At 33.1% G+C, this 17,665-nt stretch overlaps 1 non-coding gene across 1 annotated transcript; it reads right to left on the bottom strand.

Annotated features, from left to right (window-relative positions):
• Positions 1 to 7,252: 7,252 nt before the first annotated feature.
• Positions 7,253 to 7,359, bottom strand: LOC131173601 (small nucleolar RNA R71). The gene has a single exon (XR_009143914.1). It is a non-coding gene; the product is annotated as a small nucleolar RNA R71 (small nucleolar RNA).
• Between the last annotated feature and the right edge of the window lie 10,306 nt (positions 7,360 to 17,665).

Genomic DNA, 17,665 nt, shown 5'->3' with positions numbered 1-17,665 from the left:
TCATTTTAATAAATTAAACTCTTTTTAGCATAGGTTAACTAAACACTCAAACTATTTGAAATCAATTTTTAAATAGTTTATTTTAAATAATTTTACTTAAATAATAAATTATTTATTTTTAAATTAATTTATAAATTAAAAAAGTAAATTTTAAGTCAAGCCAAAAGAGGATTAATGTGAATCCTAGAAAGCCTAAGCGAAGAAAACTGAATTCCATTCCATAAGTTTCTTCCAAACTAATTCCAATCCTCAAAGATCTTTCCTTTCACCAGACAATTCTCCCCCAAAACTTTCCATCTTTTCCTTTCTCTCTGTTTTTCTTTTCTAATTTTTGAATCTAGGGAAGGGAACAAGAGATTGAAAGAAAGAGAGAGAGTTTTTGAAGAGAGATATTTTTTACTCATGCAAGAAGTTTGCGAGGGAAAGGACTTCTCTTTCCCGGCCTAGGAGGAAAAGATTTTGTCCTTTTGTTCCCAGATTAATGCGTTTCAAACCCAGCTTCACCTCACCAAACACCTTGCCAACCATGTTTTTCTATGATGGCCCTCTGTTCGCCGCCGGCCTGTCCCATTTTGGCCCCATTCTCACTGCCATGGCTTCCCCGTAGAGCAGGATGCCAACCGCAAGCTTGGGATAATAGATAGGGACGATGTACGCAGCATCGTCCCAGATAAATACAATGAGGTGTGTAGGAGTATAGTCACTATGTTTTATGAGGAATGGAAGTGGGTGGAAACCAGGAGTGGCCGATGGGTTGATTTATAAAGAATGGATACCGGACAATGCACTGTTGTTGCATGGGTACTGTTTGGTGGGTTTTCTCACAGCTTTATGAGAAGGGTCTAGTGTACATGACCTTGAAGGTCTGTTTACGAATTGAATTGTCGTAATTTTTTACAAATTATAAGTTACTCTAGTCTATAGTAATTGGGTTTCCTATTTCAAGTTGAAATTATGTTTGCTTCTTGTCTAAGCATCATTGTCTTGTCGGATAAAGCCATAAAGGTTATAGCATAGTGACCATGGGAGACTTTACCTCACCTTTCCTCTGCCAATCTATCAAAATTTAGTTACTCAAGAATTGAAGGCCTATGAGGCTGAAAGTGCTTAGATTTCTCTTGTATATGTATATACTCCATCCTTTTGTATCCCGTTTGTGTTAACTAGTGCCTTCTGATATATGGTGTAAATATAGTTTTTATTTTAATTAATTTTGTTAGTTTTTATCTAAGTTATTTATATTTTAATTTTTATTTTTATTAGTAATCATGTTAATGTTTTTGTTCTAAGTTTGATTTTATTGATTTTTTAATGTTTTAAGTGAAAAATGGCCAATGATTGAAGAAAAGTTTGCAAAGACATAATTGTGATCACTTGGGAGTTTTTAGAGTTAAATTTTCATGCCCAAGATGTGAAAGAGGAGTCAATTCATACCTCAAGGTGAGAGACTTACGACTGATTGAAGAAAAATTGAAGAAAATGCTCATTTTGGTGTCATATGAGAATTCACACCCTGGGTGTGAAAGGCCAGTGTCAGCACGGCCAGGATGTGAATCATTGATTCAGCTTATAATTGACTTTGGCGAGAGAAGAAGAAGGGAGATGGTTTTGGGAGACTTTCCAACAGTTTTTCATACATTTTCTACACCCAAAAAGCCCCAAATGCCCTTTAGAATCCATCTTGGAGGAGAAATCAAGCTTTTAGTGGTGGATTTCTTGAAGATTTGGCTCTTGGAGGGGAAATTCCACCATCTAAATGTAGAGTTTCTTCTTTTCTTTTCTTTTTCTTTTGGATTGAAACCCATTTTTGTTGATAGTGTTTGATTTGAATTTGAGTATTTGAGTTTGTTTTTGTTAATATGAGTGGCTAATATTTTAGCTAGAGATTTTAATGTAGCTTGACCTAAGTATTTTATCAATTTTTGTCCATTTTCTCTATTTTAGCAATTAATGGTTGTTTTGATTTTAATGTTTTTAAGTGTTTGATATAATGCTTGAATGATCTTTGATTCATTATTTGGCTGGGAAGCATCTTATGAATCTTGTTAGAACAACCATTAACATAGTTGTTTGGCTAAGAGTGGAAACTAAAGCTAATTACTATGGGGTATTTTGATAACTTGGATTTTTAATGTTTTAATTAAACAAATAATTATTATTGGGAATATAACACCCTTATCCCTACTGAAAATCATTCTTCCTTTGCTTTCCAAGAATGTGAAGTTTAGCCAATTGGAGCATCTAAAACCATCAAACTAATACTCAACATCCATCTTACATCACCTGCAAAACTAGGGAGTTGGGAGGGGTGAGCTTCTGGGGAAAAGCTCAGTAAGTTAGCATTTACAATATATATTATGCAATAGAAGAAACTAGAGAATAAGAAGTTAAATGAATAAGTTCAATAATAAAATTTTTAGAACGTAGATTATAAATTTCAACATGCATGCTATGCAAATTCTAAGATCTCCATATCAATTTCAAATTAAATTCTTTCTAGTCTCTAATCACTCCTCACATATGTAAAAATATTGATAATTGGCTCTTGACATCCAAGGATATGCCAATGTATCAAAATAGATATCAAAATCATATCCATATTGTGCTAACCTTGCAGTGGCGACTCCACCTCTCTATGGCAGCCCTTTCCTACTGTAATAATTAAACAATCGGCATTCCTCTAGTAGGAGCAAACATGCTAAATACAATTCAATATCTCATAAAGATACTAAGGCACATCATAGTTGTCAAAACCATAAACCATCAAACTCACCATCTCCAATAACATAATTATGCTAAATGTCTCTATTAAATCATATTTGCTAAATTTTGTTGCTATCGCTCCATAATGTGCTACTAATCTCACTACTATTTCCATTCTCACAATCTCTTAACTCTCTTTCTAGACTTGCTAATATGCATGAAATAAGATTTGAATAATAATGAACAATTATATAATAAAATCAAATTATTAGAATATAGCAAATGATATCAGAAGCAAATCGCAACTTTTGAAGAAATAAGAATTAATTAAGAAGCAAATTCATGCTATATATTGTTAAATACCACTCACTTGATAGCAAGTATCAACTCACAAATAAAAAAAGACATCTCTATCCATATAAATTAATACTCAAAAACTCCTCCTAGAAAATCAATAATTTAATAATCAAAATCAACTACATGCTCTACTTTTCATATTAATAATCTAATGAAAATTCGATAATATTTCCTCTTAAAATTAAACTAAACTATTTGTCACAAATATCAAATCCACAACTCCAAAATTATATCAACATATTAACTTGCATAGCTAAAGTTACAATTTCACCACCACTTCCTCCATAAACTCAAATTTCCATTTCAAGGCAATTTACTTCCTTCAATTATAATTAGTTACAACAACATCAAATCATTTTTTCCAACTACTAATGCTCACATTCACCCCATATTTAACCATTCACAAATATAATTTTTCCATTCTCAACCAAGTATATAAAATTTAAAGAACCCATAGGAATCATACATACCACCCTTTTATACCTAAATCTCAACCCAAATATTCAAAATATGTTCATATCACTAAAATTCAACTAAACACATATAATTATTTCTCAAAAATATTCAACAATCACTTAATAATTTAGTAAACACTATATCCCATCTCAAAATAATTTTATTTCCATCAAAATCACTTATTCAATTTAGCTCAATCTTTAATACCCAATTTAGTACTTTGTACATTTAAATTTATATATAATATCCAACTCTCAGATAAATCTTAAATTTTAACCATATGTCCATATGCAACATCAATACCATTTTTAGCATCAAATTATCACTACATCATGAGATATCAACATATTTATCCAACCCGTCAAATTCTAAATTTTTCAGAAATCATTCTTACTTAGACAACTCATACAAAATAATTTATATCTTATAAACTACAAGTCCAAAATTCACTAAATTTTAACACAATAACTCCAACATCCTAAAGATCATCTCTACCAAATATTATATTTTCTAAGCATCCTAACTATTTATTTTTCTCAAATTTCAATGGCCAAAATTCACAATTCTATATGCAGACAGCTTATGCTCAATAATTTATTTCTCCAAATCCAACAGTTGAAAAATTCTCAAATTTTAGCCATAACTTCTACACATATCGTACTTAAACATATCAAAAAATTAATAGTGAAAATTTTACCAAACTCATTTGAACAGATGGGGAAGCTGCTGCCCCTACAGAGTCCTACTTTTGATACTTTTCACCATCTTTCTCCCTTTTCTCTTTTTAATTTCTTATATCATAGACCAAAATCCTTCTTTTTCCCTTGTTGGTATTCTTTCTTGCTAGAGAAACTCCAGAAAATCCAGCACTATCTCCTTTCTTCCTTTCTTCTTCTTCTCCTTTCTTTCTTTCTCTGTTTTCCTTTCCTTTCCCTTTTTTTTTTCTCTTTCTTGATTATTCTTTCTATCCTTTTTTTTTTCTCTCTTCCTTTTATCTGGTGGAGAGCTATGCCCACTATCCATCTTTTTTAAACAAATTTTATTTTGGTCCTTCAACTTTCCAAAAGTTAATTTCCCATTCAAAAGCTCATAATTTATTTATTTCTTTTTTCTTAAAGCTACTAGAGAACTCCATCTTGTGACCTTAGATGCCATTAAAAGAAAAATATCCCTTTTGGTCCTTGAATTATCCAAAAATTATATTTTATACTTGAAAACTTTTAAAACTTTACTTTTAGGTCCAAAATTAAATTAAAATTTTCTCCCTAAAACTTTATAAATTTTATTTTTATTTCTAATGACAACTATATTTATTTTTTTTTTCTCAAAAATTGGGGTGTTACAGGAAAATTTGGGTTATATTGGTTAATTAAAGGTTTAATAATTGATGCATGCATTTTAGATCATCATTTAGGAGTAATTTTTGCACATAATTTACCCTTGTTCATAGCCATTATTATAGATATTAGTATATATTTAGTCAATTTTACAATTTTCACGTTTCTTAGTTTAATTTTTGAATTTATTTGCTTTGTAGGTTAAATCTGGAGAAATTTGATGAATTTTGATCAGAATAGCCATTTGGAGGAGATTAAAGTCGAAATGCAAAAATTTTGAAGTTGAGTTAAAAATGGTAGAGCGACACAACTGCAAAGACAACCAAATTAGCTTATGTCGAAGGTTGTGTCGATCGTCGATATTCACACCGAGAAACGACACAACCAGCGACACAACCGACTTACTTATGTCGTTTTTTGGAAAATTGTTGACGTGGCATTTCCGTTACTCGACTTTTACCTCACCTTTTCTGGATCCGTCCCCCTTTTACCCATTCTAGAACAGTCCCTTAGCCTATATAAAGACCCATTTTATCACTTTCTTTCCATATAGAGAGCAAGGGAGGCATTTTTTGGCAAGATTAGAAAGAGAGAAGGGAGCACTTTCTGCATTTCTTCTTCCAGCAGCAGCAAGGATCAAGTTTCTGCACTTTTCTGCAGAGATCCTGCTGCAAATCTGTGGTTTTTCTACCCCTTTTAGTTTACATTTCCATTATTTCTTCATTTCTTCATTTGGGTTTGTCTTTAAACAATGATTTGTGAGTAGTTTATTGAGATTCTAGAGATGGGTTTGTAAATATTGATTTGTTTTGTGGTTTTGAACTGATTTAGCCATTTAAATGAAGATTGTTATATTTTGATTTATTGCTTGTGTGCTTATTTCCTTGCTTGATGAATGGGCCCTCATTAAGTTAAGTTTTAATCCTTAATAGATGGACTGAAAAGTGAATATTGGGGATAGATAATCTTGCAATAAACTTTATTTTCTTGGTGTTAGAAATAAGCTAAGAAGATTAAGGGGAACTTTCCAAAAATCAATTAGAGCATTAATTGGGTTTTTGTTAGATTTGAAATACCGTGAAAACAGGGTTTGATTTAATGAAAACCAATTTTGAGATGCTTGAAAAAGGTTTCAAAAATTTAAGAATTGATTTCCCTCAAAATTGCAATTCTCATGTGTTTGGCTAAATTAGGGAAAAATCACATGCAAACAATATTGAAAATCCAATCTCTAGAATCAATTTATTTTTCATTGAAATTAGATATAAATCCTCCAAACCTCATAAATAGCAATTTAAATTTAAATCCAATTTAAATCCAATTTCTATAATCACTTTATTTTTATTTTTATTGAATTTAGATTTAATTCTTCTTAATTTCATAAATAGAAATTTCAAATTAATTTTTGGTAATCTAGTTTAATTAATTTTAGTTAATTGTTTGATTTAGCATTAATTCCTTAAATACCAATTTTAATTCCAAATTTCATTTTACACCTTTAATTTTTGTCTTAATTTTAATTTTTAGATTTTATTTTTAATATCTTTTAATTTTTGTCATTCTAATTAGCTTATACTTTTATTTCCAATTTAAGCACAATTCCCTGTGGGATCGATATCAATTTTTAAAACTATACTACTGTGACCCGTGCACTTGCGGACACACCGTATCAAGTTTTTGGCGCCGTTGCCGGGGAATTGTTTGTTTTAAGTTGGATTTTAATTGTTTTAAGCTAATTAGAATTTTTATTTTATTTTATTTTCACTATTGTTCCTTGTGTTTTTCAGGTACTTTTCTTGTTTATGAGACGATCGAAAAGCACAAGTGACACTGAATTGTTGTTCAATCCTGAAATTGAAAAATTCTGTCGAGCCAACAAAAAGGAATACAAAAGAAGAAAAGAAGCAGAAAAAGAAGAACAACAAATATTTGAGCAAGAGGAGACAATAGAAAATATGGAGAATCAAAATAGAGCTATTGGAGGAGATAATGGAGGAAATGAGCAAAACGGACAAAATGTTAATCAAAATGATCCTCAAAGAAGATCCATGTTAGATTATGCTTTTCCTAGATGTACTGATGTGAGAGATAACAGACCTATTATTGGAGCTAATCAATTTGAATTAAAAACTGGTCTCATTCAAATGGTTCAGAATTCACAATTTGGAGGTAGCCCACTTGAAAATCCTCATTCTCATTTGAAGAAATTTTTGATGATATGTGGTACACAAAGACAACCTGGAGTTTCTGATGAAGTTATTCGACTCACCTTATTTCCATTCTCTCTTCGGGATTCAGCATTGGAGTGGTATGATTCACTTCCACAAGCTATTATAGCTACTTGGGAGCAGCTATCTCAAGCTTTTCTATCTCAATTTTTCCCACCCGGGAAAACTACTCATTTGAGGAATTTGATGGTAGCTTTTAAACCAAGAGATGATGAAACTTTGTATGAATCTTGGATGAGATTTAAGGAGCTTGAAAGGCAATGTCCTCATCATGAAATACCCAAATGGATGATTGTTCAAAATTTCTACACCAGAGTTACTCCAGCCATAAGAAACACAATTGATTCACAAGCAGGAGGAGATTTCATGAGAATGACAAGTGAAGAATGCTATGATCTATTAGAGAAGATTGCTCATAATACCCATTTATGGGGAAATCCTAGAGCACTTGAGCCAAAGAAAGCTGGGATCTATGAACTAGACTCAGTTAGCTACATGAATGCAAGATTTGATCAGTTGACTCAGCTTCTTAGTGATTTTTGCACAAAGGCAACAAACTCTACTCCTACAACTATGCAACAAGTTGCCTTCACAGATGGAACTCAAAGTTGTGGAGTTGATTACTCTTCTTATGGTGATGATTATTTGCAAGAACAAGCTGCTTATGCAGGAGGTTATCAACAAAAACCTATGGGAAATTCTTATTCTAATATGAACAACTCAACATGGAGACCACAAGCAACTTTTGCTCAACAAGGCCAAAGCTCAAATTATGCTCATAACCAGCAGTTTATGCAGCAGAACAAGCCTCAATTTCAGCCTCAATTTCAGCCCACAAGACAACCACCACCTGGATATCAAGCAAGAGCACAACAATCCCTTCCACCTCATGAACCGAAGCCATCCTTGGAGAGCATGATGGAGAAATTTTTTGCTGAACAAAGTAAGATGAATAGCAAATTGGAGGAAGAAATGCAACACATGAGACAAACCATGGATCAATTACAAGTCCACAGCCGCATGTTGGAGACTCAATTGGCGCAACAAGCAAGCTCATCAGGAAGCAATTCCTATGGGAAACTACCTAGCCAACCACAAAACCCTCATGAACAAAGTAAGGTCAGAACCTTGAGAAGTGGTAAAAAGTTGGTCAAGAGAGTGAAAACAAGAGAGAAGAAAAAGAGAGCACAAAAGAAGAAAATTCAGTTGAGAGCAAGAAAAATGAAAAAGAAGAAGAAAGCAAAAGTGAGCAAGATGAGGGAGAGAAACCATACATCCCACCTGAACCTTACAAACCCACCCTTCCCTACCCTCAAAGATTCATCAAGCACAAGCTAGACAAACAATTTGGCAAGTTCCTTGAAGTGCTAAAAAAGTTATATATCAATGTGCCATTCACCGAAGCACTATCCCAAATGCCAAGTTATGCCAAGTTTTTGAAGGAGATTCTTTCCAACAAGAGAAGGCTAGAAGATTATGACACCATCAACTTGGGAGAGCAATGCAGTGCTATAATTCAGAAAAAGTTACCTCCCAAACTCAAAGATCCGGGTGTGTTTTCCATCCCTTGTCATATTGGTGATAATTGTGTGGCAAATGCTTTATGTGACCTTGGAGCTAGCGTCAGCCTAATGCCTCTTTCAATATATGAGAAGTTGAATATGGGAGAGTTGAAGCCCACAAACATGTATCTTTCATTGGCTGACCGTTCAATTAAGTATCCAGAAGGCATTCTTGAAAATGTGCCTATCAAGGTTGGGAAATTTTACATTCCGGTGGACTTTGTCATTTTGGATATGGAAGAAGACACAAAAGTTCCTATCTTATTGGGAAGACCCTTTTTGGCAACAGCTGGTGCATTAATTGATGTGAAGGGTGAGCAATTGACACTTAGAGTGGGAGATGATCAAATGATATTCAACATCAATCCAGCCATGAAAAGGAAACATGAAGAAGTTGAGTCTTGTTTGCGGGTAGACATTATTGATGAGATTGTTCAAGAGCATTTCAGACAAAGTTATCCACAAGACCCACTTGAAAATTGCTTAGCCCATGGTGGGAGCATTGATGATGATAATCACAACATAGCTGCTTTTGCACAACACTTGGAGAGCTCTCCACCACATCCTGAAGCCACAATTTTTCAACTTGAAGGAGTACAAAATTTGGAGATCAAACCACCATCATTAAAGGTAGAGGATGCCCCAAAGGTAGATCTTAAACCTCTTCCTTCCAACCTCAGGTATGCTTTTCTTGGACCAAATGAAACATATCCTGTTATAATTAATGCATGTTTGACTAATATTGAGATTGACAAATTGTTGAGAGTTTTGAGAAAATATAGAAGAGTTTTGGGTTATGCAATTGATGATATAAAGGGAATTAGTCCAACAGTTTGTATGCATAGGATTTTCCTTGAGCCAAATAGTAAACCTTCCATTGAACACCAAAGAAGATTGAATCCTACAATGAAGGATGTTGTGAAAAAGGAAATCCTAAAATTACTAGCTGCTGGAATTATTTACCCCATTTCTGACAGTGAGTGGGTTAGTCCTGTGCATGTTGTACCAAAGAAAGGTGGGGTGACAGTTGTTAAAAATGAGAATAATGAATTGATACCCACTAGAACTGTTACAGGTTGGAGAATGTGCATAGACTATAGGAAGTTGAACAATGCTACAAGAAAAGACCATTTTCCCCTTCCTTTTATGGATCAAATGTTAGAAAGATTAGCCAAGCATTCATTCTTTTGTTACTTAGATGGATATTCTGGTTTCTTTCAAATTCCAATACATCCTGATGACCAAGAAAAAACTACCTTTACCTGTCCCTATGGCACCTTTGCCTATCGAAGGATGCCATTCGGATTGTGTAATGCGCCTGGCACATTTCAAAGGTGCATGATGGCCATTTTTTCTGATTTTATTGAAGAAATTATGGAGGTATTCATGGATGACTTTTCAGTATATGGCACTAATTTTGATTCATGCTTGACTAATTTGTCTAAAATCTTGCAGAGATGTGCTGATAATGATCTAGTGTTGAATTGGGAGAAATGCCACTTTATGGTCCAAGAGGGGATCGTTTTAGGGCATTTGATCTCCAATAGGGGAATTGAAGTGGATAGAGCTAAAATAGAAATTATTGAAAAAATGCCCCCTCCACCACCATCCAAAGGAGTGCGAGTTTTCTTGGACATGCGGGTTTACCGGCGATTTATTCAGGATTTTTCTAAACTTGCTAAACCCTTAACAAATCTTTTGAATCATGATGTTAAATTTGATTTTAATCAAGATTGTATGGTTGCTTTTTGCAGGTTAAAGACGGCATTAACAACAGCTCCTATCATGCAACCCCCAGATTGGACTTTGCCATTCGAAATCATGTGTGATGCAAGCGAGTTTGCTGTTGGAGCTGTCCTTGGCCAGCGAAAAGATAGAAAACCTTATGCCATTTACTATGCAAGCCGAACCCTTGATGAAGCTCAAGTTAATTATGCCACAACTGAAAAGGAGTTCCTTGCGGTAGTATTTGCACTCAATAAATTTCGTTCTTATTTGGTCAACTCAAAGGTAATTGTTTTCACTGATCATGCAGCAATAAAGTATTTAATGAGCAAGAAAGAAGCTAAATCTAGGTTGATTAGATGGATATTGTTACTTCAAGAATTTGATTTGGAAATAAGAGATAAAAAGGGTGTTGAGAATGTGGTGGCTGATCACCTTTCTAGGATAAAAACTGAAAATAAAGATGATGAAATTGTGCCAATTGATGAGTTTTTCATGAATGAGCAGTTGTATGTGTTGAAATCTGCACTTCCATGGTTTGCTGATATTGTGAATTTCTTGTCTTGTGGTGTCTTGCCACCTGATTTATCTTGGCAGCAAAAGAAGAGATTCTTGCATGATGTTAAATTTTATTCTTGGGAAGAACCTCTTTTGTTTAGAAGATGTAATGATGGAATAATTAGGAGATGTATACCAGAGGAAGAAATAAATGATGTTATTTACCATTGTCATTCCTCTGAATATGGTGGTCATTTTAGTGTTTCAAAAACTGTTGAAAAGGTCTTGACATCAGGTTTCTATTGGCCTAATATGTTTAAACATGTGAGAGACTTTGTAAGCAGGTGTGATAGGTGTCAAAGAGTAGGCAACATTTCCAAGAGAGATGAGATGCCCCAACAGTCCATATTAGAAGTTGAATTATTTGATGTATGGGGAATTGATTTCATGGGGCCATTTCCATCTTCTTATGGGAATAAATATATCTTGGTAGGGGTAGACTATGTATCTAAATGGGTAGAAGCTATTGCTACACCTACCAATGATGCAAAAGTTGTGGTGAAATTTCTGAAAAAATTTGTTTTGACCAGGTTTGGTGCCCCACGTGCCATAATTAGTGATGGTGGTAGCCATTTTTGCAACCACCAATTTGAAAAATTGATGAGAAAATATGGGGTAAAACATAGGATTGCCACACCATATCACCCTCAAACAAATGGCCAAGTAGAAATCACAAATAGAGAAATCAAGCAAATCTTGGAGAAAACTGTCAATAAGTCTAGAAAAGATTGGTCCCTTAAATTAGATGACACTCTTTGGGCATATAGAACAGCATTTAAAACCCCCATAGGAACTACACCTTATAGGTTAGTTTTTGGGAAATCATGCCATTTGCCCGTAGAGTTAGAACATAAAGCTTATTGGGCCATAAGAGCAATCAATTTTGATTTACAAGTCTTTGGACACAAAAGACTTTTGCAACTTGATGAGTTAGAAGAATTGAGACTTGATGCTTATGAAAATGCTAGGATCTATAAAGAAAGAACAAAAAAATGGCATGATAAGCATATCAAGAAAAAGGACTTTAAAGAAGGAGATTTGGTTCTCTTATTCAATTCAAGGTTGAAATTTTTTCCAGGAAAATTAAAATCAAGGTGGTCAGGTCCATTCAAAATTGTGAAAGTTTTACCTCATGGTGCTGTGGAAATTTTTGGTGAAAAATCTGGTAATTTCAAGGTAAATGGACAAAGGTTGAGGCACTATTCAGTTGGTGAGCCAATTGAGAAGATAGCAACTTGCTATCTTTCTCATTCTCCATAAAATCTTGAGTGAGTATGGTCAAGCTAAAGACCTAAACTTAGCATTTTTGTGCATAACTCACAATTTTTCATTGATTTTTTTTATTTTCTTTCATATATATATTTGTTTTAAGTTTTTCTATACTCTTTATTCAGAGTTTAACATTGTTCTAATTTCCTTGTGCAGATGGGATGCAATGCATTGCAAGCAAATGAGCATTTAAAAAAAAAAAAAAAAAAAAAAAAAAAAAAAAAAAAAAAAAAATTTCATGTCTTTATTTTCGTTGCTTAATTAATTCGCATTTTGAACTTATTTAGTTAATATTTTGCTTGTGTTGTTTTTCTTTTACTTGAACCATTTACTTATTCAGTTTTTTTTTAGTTCCTCATAAAATACATTTTTCTTTTATGTTTTTAGTACATTGCTCACTTGCTTTTATGTGCTACTTCGAATTTACACTTGATGGCTATATTTTTGCGCTTAACTTCCTATTTCAACTTTTTGAGTTTAATTGATTTAATGGATTCCATTGCACTGTTTCTTTTGTAATGAGTGCAGCAGCTGTCCAAATTTTATTTAATTAAATTGGCTGCACTTCAATGAGGTAACACTTCTTATCTCAGCTTGTGTCACTTTCAACACAAGTTGTGCTATCGCTTATGCAACAGGGTAATAATTTCTCTATGCACATATAGCCAAATTATCCCATTCCTTGCACATTTTTATCATTGAGGACAATGTTCATTCTGAGTATGGGGGAGAGGGTAAATTTTTTGCAAAAATTATTTTTCCTTGCAAAAATTATTTTTCCTTTTTCATTTGCATATAGTGACACACTCATTACTTCATACTTGTACATATTCACATATATACACTGCATATAGCTTCATATATACTTAGTACTTAGTTGCATATAGGTTGACTATACATTTATACACTCATGCATTTCATTTAAAATTTTTGGATTTTTAAACCAGTCTTTGAATTCCATAAGCCACTTATTCAAGCAAACCAACTTGCCTTTAGATGGTTAGTGGAATGAAAGTTCCAGCTGGGTACAAAGTCTTAAGCATTATTCTTTCTCTTACTTAATAGCTGAAAATTAATACATTCATCTAGGTATGCAGATTCTGATTAGTTATTTTGAGTTTTGAGTGTCTGGATAAGCCTTTAAGGAAGAAAATGGTCCTTGTCGTCTCACCATTCCTAGAACAAGCATCTTAGATCTTTCAAAGCGAAATTTTTAACTTGCATTTGATAAGAATATGATTTAGGCATTTCTTCATATTTTAAACCTCACATTTAGCCTTAACCTACCTTAATTTCATTTTAACCCTTGCAAACCCCCTTGAACCTTAAATCTCTAATTTCTTTGGAACCCAAATCATTTACCTAGCCATTAAACCTAAACACTACCACCTATCTATGAGAATAGTATTTTAGCAATTAAGTGCATAAAAAAAAAAAATGATAATATAAAAATAAAAATAAAAATAAAATAAAAAATCTCGGAGGATTGAAACATCTTGAAAAGTGCTAAAATAATTGTGAAAAGTTGAAAAGGTCACCAAAATATCCCAAAGGTAATTTTGGGTGTGACGTGAAATAGGGACACATACAAAATCAAAAATAAAAATATATATATAAAGTAGTCCCTTTATATAATCATTGTGATAGCACTTGAGATTCATTGTGAATTTCTTTCCTCTTGATATAAAAAAAAAAAAAGAAAAAATATTGGATGCACTTTGAGTTTCATGATTAATATTATTCTCATATTTTGTTTACCTTATTCCCTTTCTTTGTTAACCACAATTTTACCCCATTAGACCCCATTACAACCCTTAAAAAGACCTAATGATTCTTTGAAAAATGCTTGTTACATTAGTAGAGTTAGATCTTTTATGCTTGCATATGGGTTTGGCAATATAATCTTCCATACATTACTCACCATCTATTTGAGACACATTGGCTATCTATTTCATTTAGGTTTGTTTTGGCACAATTGACTCTTGTAGCTGGTTGGTATTTGTTGCTTGGGTTGATTGGTTAATTCTTAGCTATTATATAATTGTTGAGAGTGATTGCTTCATTCTTTGTGCTTTTCTTTGGTGGGAATTTGGAATGTTGGTGGCTAGAGGTAAGTTGGTAGTTTGGATTAGTGAATTTTGTGTTTTCAAAGACTGATTCTATTCCCTTCCAAATGAGTTTTAATGAAATTTTGCTTGAGGACAAGCAAGAGTTTGAGTATGGGGGAATTTGATGCATGCATTTTAGATCATCATTTAGGAGTAATTTTTGCACATAATTTACCCTTGTTCATAGCCATTATTATAGATATTAGTATATATTTAGTCAATTTTACAATTTTCACGTTTCTTAGTTTAATTTTTGAATTTATTTGCTTTGTAGGTTAAATCTGGAGAAATTTGATGAATTTTGATCAGAATAGCCATTTGGAGGAGATTAAAGTCGAAATGCAAAAATTTTGAAGTTGAGTTAAAAATGGCCGAGAGCGACACAACCTGCAGCACAACCAAATTAGCTTATGTCGAAGGTTGTATCGATCGTCAGATATTCACACCGAGAACGACACAACCCGCGACACAACCGACTCGGCTTATGTCGTTTTTACTGGAAAATTGTTGACGTGGCATTTCCGTTACTCCAGCTTTTTACCTCACCTTTTCTGGATCCTTCCCCCTTTTACCCATTCTAGAACAGTCCCTTAGCCTATATAAAGACCCATTTTATCACTTTCTTTCCATATAGAGAGCAAGGGAAGCATTTTTGGCAAGATTAGAAAGAGAGAAGGGAGCACTTTCTGCATTTCTTCTTCCAGCAGCAGCAAGGATCAAGTTTCTGCACTTTTCTGCAGAGATCCTGCTGCAAATCTGCTGGGTTTTTCTACCCCTTTTAGTTTACATTTCCATTATTTCTTCATTTCTTCATTTGGGTTTGTCTTTAAACAATGATTTGTGAGTAGTTTATTGAGATTCTAGAGATGGGTTTGTAAATATTGATTTGTTTTGTGGTTTTGAACTGATTTAGCCATTTAAATGAAGATTGTTATATTTTGATTTATTGCTTGTGTGCTTATTTCCTTGCTTGATGAATGGGCCCTCATTAAGTTAAGTTTTAATCCTTAATAGATGGACTGAAAAGTGAATATTGGGGATAGATAATCTTGCAATAAACTTTATTTTCTTGGTGTTAGAAATAAGCTAAGAAGATTAAGGGGAACTTTCCAAAAATCAATTAGAGCATTAATTGGGTTTTTGTTAGATTTGAAATACCGTGAAAACAGGGTTTGATTTAATGAAAACCAATTTTGAGATGCTTGAAAAAGGTTTCAAAAATTTAAGAATTGATTTCCCTCAAAATTGCAATTCTCATGTGTTTGGCTAAATTAGGGAAAAATCACATGCAAACAATATTGAAAATCCAATCTCTAGAATCAATTTATTTTTCATTGAAATTAGATATAAATCCTCCAAACCTCATAAATAGCAATTTAAATTTAAATCCAATTTAAATCCAATTTCTATAATCACTTTATTTTTATTTTTATTGAATTTAGATTTAATTCTTCTTAATTTCATAAATAGAAATTTCAAATTAATTTTTGGTAATCTAGTTTAATTAATTTTAGTTAATTGTTTGATTTAGCATTAATTCCTTAAATACCAATTTTAATTCCAAATTTCATTTTACACCTTTAATTTTTGTCTTAATTTTAATTTTTAGATTTTATTTTTAATATCTTTTAATTTTTGTCATTCTAATTAGCTTATACTTTTATTTCCAATTTAAGCACAATTCCCTGTGGGATCGATATCAATAAGAGAACCAAATCTCCAATAATTATTCAATTCAAGTGCACGGGTCAATAATGCATGGGAAGGATTATTAGATATTTTTGTGTTATCACCCTTGCTAGGATAGTTAAATTGATTATATGACAAAATTGAGTAAAATTACATAGTGGGTCAAGTGAAGTCAAAATCTCTTGCCTTCTTTTAATTGATTTTAAACTCTTATCTTTGCTTCTTTTGTTAGTTAATTTTCAATTGAGTTAATTTTAGTTTAATTGTAGTTAATGTTAGCTTTTAGTTGTTTTAAATTCTTTCATTCAAATTAATTCAATTGTCTAGATATTAGTAAAATTAATATACATTTTGGTAATTAAAGATAATTCTCGTGGGAACGATATCTTATTCTATATTACTTGTGCAATTCCATGCACTTGCAGATTAACAACATCTTCTAGTGTTAAAAATGCTTTAAATTTCTTTTTATGGATTTTGGAATATAGAACAATGTTTGTTTTCTTTTATTTCATTCATTTGCTTGACCCAATGCTAGAACAATGGGTTGCCAAGTGCTATCAAATCCTCAATCTTTTTTCTCTTCTAGCATTTGCAGTTGTGCAAACATATTAGTTTGTTATAACAAGCACGCAAATCTAAGACACACACACAAATCGCACAATCACACAGTATTGAAAAGAGAAGAAGAATAACACAAGATTTAACGTAGTTCAATCGTAAGGTCTACGTCTACGGGCAAGATAAGAGGAAAAAGTTCCACTATGATGAAAAGAGCAAGATACAATCAATCAAAACTCTCAAACCTTAACCCTAGTGTGTTTTCCAAATATCTCACAACTCTACCGCAAAGGGTAGAATATTACAATATTTATACTGGTCCATACCATGGGGGCGTTGCCCTCGCACCCCTAAGGAGATCAGTGGTGGGTTTCAGGCCCGGGTCTATTGGCCCGTGCCCTCTGCCACTACTACAGATCTCACTTTTTATCCCAATTGAGTTGCAATGCGAAACTTTCGGGTCAGGTCATAACTCGGGTCTATCAAAAACATATCCAAAATTCAAGCAACAAAAATGACAATTCTTCCCCTTGACTTGAATTTCCTCTATCATCAACAAAATAACCACAAAACACTCTGTCTTGCCATATGTCCTAATAAGGGCATTACTGAGATACAAACACTAACCAAGTCTAGGCAATGCCTAAACTTGCTGACTGGGACTCCCTTGGTCATCATATCTGCTGGATTATCATATGTAGAGACTTTCTGCACAACTACAATCCCCTGAGATACAATGTCCCGAATGAAGTGATAACTAACACCAATGTGCTTAGTTCGCACATGGTACATCTGATTTTTTGTGAGATGTATTCCACTCTGACTGTCACAAAACACTGTTGCCTTGTTCTGTATCAACCCAAGATCACTCACCAAACCTTGTAACCATAAAACTTCCTTTACTGCCTCTGCTAAGGCCATATATTCAGCCTCTATGGTAGACAAAGCAACTGTAGCTTGCAATTTTGCCTTTCAACTGATAGCACTTCCAAAAAGAGTAAACAAATAACCTGTCAAAGATCTCCTCTTATCTAAGTGCCTTACAAAATCTGAATCCACATAGCCAATAACTGAATCACTCATCTTGGCCTTGTTAAATGTCAGACTAACAT

The sequence above is a fragment of the Hevea brasiliensis genome, chromosome 14 (assembly GCF_030052815.1).
Source record: "Hevea brasiliensis isolate MT/VB/25A 57/8 chromosome 14, ASM3005281v1, whole genome shotgun sequence".
Classification (NCBI taxonomy): Eukaryota; Viridiplantae; Streptophyta; class Magnoliopsida; order Malpighiales; family Euphorbiaceae; genus Hevea; species Hevea brasiliensis.
Note: the sequence above shows the minus strand (reverse complement) of the source record. Positions and strands in the feature narration are given on the sequence as shown.